This window comes from Dendrobates tinctorius, unplaced genomic scaffold, assembly GCF_039654945.1.
Source record: "Dendrobates tinctorius isolate UK_male_01 unplaced genomic scaffold, ASM3965494v1 ptg000046l, whole genome shotgun sequence".
NCBI classification, from domain to species: Eukaryota; Metazoa; Chordata; class Amphibia; order Anura; family Dendrobatidae; genus Dendrobates; species Dendrobates tinctorius.
In genome coordinates this window covers 41,362,239-41,364,958 of record NW_027361714.1, presented here as the reverse complement: position 1 = coordinate 41,364,958, position 2,720 = coordinate 41,362,239, and positions in this window count along the sequence as shown.

Below are 2,720 nucleotides of genomic sequence, written 5' to 3'. Positions count from 1 at the left end.
CCAGTCCCAACCAGGGCTGGCTGAACACAAACACTAAGTAAACCAGACAAAATCTCAAGGAACAATAGCAGAGCAAAAACTTAGCTTTAGCAGACAGGACTAAACTGGAGGCCAGAGCTCAGAGCAGAGAGGATCACCAGCAACCCAGCAGGGCGTCGGCGGCCTTATATCCACTCAGAGATTCCGGATGTCCAATCACACTCCACCTGTTCAGATGACAGGTTTTTCCCATCCAAATCAATTTCACTACCTTCTTTCACCAGCAGAGGGAGTTCATCGGACATTAAACGTGAAGGAGAAAATGAGCTCATAACAGTTCTGCCTTGACCCGGCTCTGGACTTCGACCTACGCTCCGCTGCTATACTCTGTCCTATGGTGCTCTCTTGCATATTTCCTGGCTAGTCTCAAGGTTCTCCCTTGACCCGGCTCTGGGCTTCGGCCTATGCTCCGCTGCTAGCCTTTTGCTCTCTCTGACCCCGCTGTGTGCTTCTGCCTTTGTTCCGCTTCTTGTTCTGTACTTTGCCAAGCCTTGCCTTGCCTTTTTTCTTGCCTTGCCTTGCCTTGTTTCTTCGTGTACCCTTTGCATGCACCTAGCCTTCCCTAGCCTCCTGTTTGTGCCTCAGCCGTGCCCGCCCTAGCCGTGCCCGCCTGCTTGTGCCTCAGCCGTGCTCGTTGGCCAGTGACAGCTGTGTCACCTGTTATGCCTCAGCGGGTTCGCCTCAGTCTTGCCCGTCTGCCTGTGCCTCAGCCCGACCAGTTAGCCAGTGCCCCAGCCGTGCTCTCTGTGCTTCCTTGCACCCACACTATCTCTGCACTGTGCTTTGCGTGCTTCTCTAATAGCACGCGCAGGCCCTAGCCTGCTCCTTGGCATACCTCCCCGTGCTTCTGTAAAAGTATGCGCAGGTTTTGCCATGTACCCTGTCGTGCCCTCTAGCATGCACAGGCCCTAGCCTGTACCCTGTTGTGCCCTCTTGCACCACGCGCAGGCCCTTGCCTTAGCCTGAACCCTGGCATGTCTCCTAGCACGCGCAGGCCCCTGACTTGAACCTGACCCTGGCGTGCTCCTCTGCACGTGCAGGACTATGCCTTGTACCCTGACCATGGTGTGTCCCTCGGCACGCGCAGGACCTTGCCTTGGACCTAGAAGCCTGGCGTGTCCCTACACACGCACCATGTCTTGTCCTTTGAACTTTGGACCCTGGCGTGTCACCTACACACGCACCGTGTTTTGTACTTTGAACCTGGCGCATCCCCTACACACGCACCTTGCCTTGCATTTTGCCCTGGACCCTGGTGTGCCCCTAGCACGCACCCTGCTTGGAACCTTGCCTTGGACCTTGGCGTGTTCCCTAACACGCACCATGTCTGGAGATCTGTTGTGCCTCCTTGCCTGAACCCTGCTTTGCATCCCGGATGCCCAGAGCCTGACGATCGCTGCCAGAGATCGTAAGCCTGATGACTGCGGCCTGATGACCGGAGCTGATGTCCGCAGCCTGATGCCCTGAACCTGTCGATCGTTGCCAGCTGTCCGGTGTCCGATGCCATCGAGCCTTGCTTGTACTTAGGCGTGCCATCTAGCACGTACCATGCCATGGACCTAGGAGTGCCCTCGCACGCACCTTGCTGTGTTTTCCCTGTTATTACGTTTTGCACCTGATGTAACCCTGAGTTAGCCTTAATGAAGATACCTTGAATTCACGTCTTGTCTTGTCTTGTTTCCTGCATGTCCTTTGTCGTCAGACACTCGTGTCTTCCTTGAGCCAGCCGTCTGGTTCCAGCAGTCGTGGTGGCTCACCCCCTTGGTCTTGCCCCTGACACTCCCTGTATAGGGGGTGGTTCCACACAAGGTTAGCTTGCCCTAGGTGGGTGGGTGCCACGACCCAGAGGGTCCACTCTAAAGAAAACGACTCAGTGTAAGCTGACTCCATCACAGGAACTCTACATCTTTTTTTAGGGTCCCCCATTTTAATAGCCAGTAAAGGCTAAGTATACAGTTGTGAGCTGATATTAATAGCCTGGGAAGATCCATGGGTATTACCCCCTTCCCAGGCTATAAACATCAACCCCCAGCCATCAGCTTTCCCTCTGCTGGTTAAGAAAATTTTGCGGTAGCCCACACCATTTTTTTTCAGAAAAAAATCTTTTATTAATTAAATACATTTACACTAAGCTGCACACACACTGCACTAATTGTATATGACACTAACATCTATACATTTACCTATTTTATGTACAGTATATTTACTGTATGTAATCCATCTATTCTATGTTGTCAGCTCTTGCTGTGATTTTAAACTACACAGCTGCTGAATTGCTAGCTTTTCTTCTATCTATGTAATCTACAGTTGGGCTCAAAAGTTTATATACCCCAGCAGAATTTTTGCTTTCTTGGCCTTTTTTCAGAGAATATGAATGATAACACCAAAACTTTTTCTCCACTCATGGTTAGTGGTTGAGTGGAGCCATTTATTGTCAAACTACTGTGTTTTCTCTTTTTAAATCATAATGACAACCCAAAACATCCAAATGACCCTGATCAAAAGTTTACATACCCTGGTGATTTTGGCCTGATAACATGCACAGAAGTTGGCACATATGGGTTTGACTGGCTACTAAAGGTAACATCCTCACCTGTAACCTGTTTGCTTGTAATCAGTGTGTGCATAAAGGATGAGTGAGTTTCTGGGATCCAGACAGACTCTTGCATCATTCATCCAGC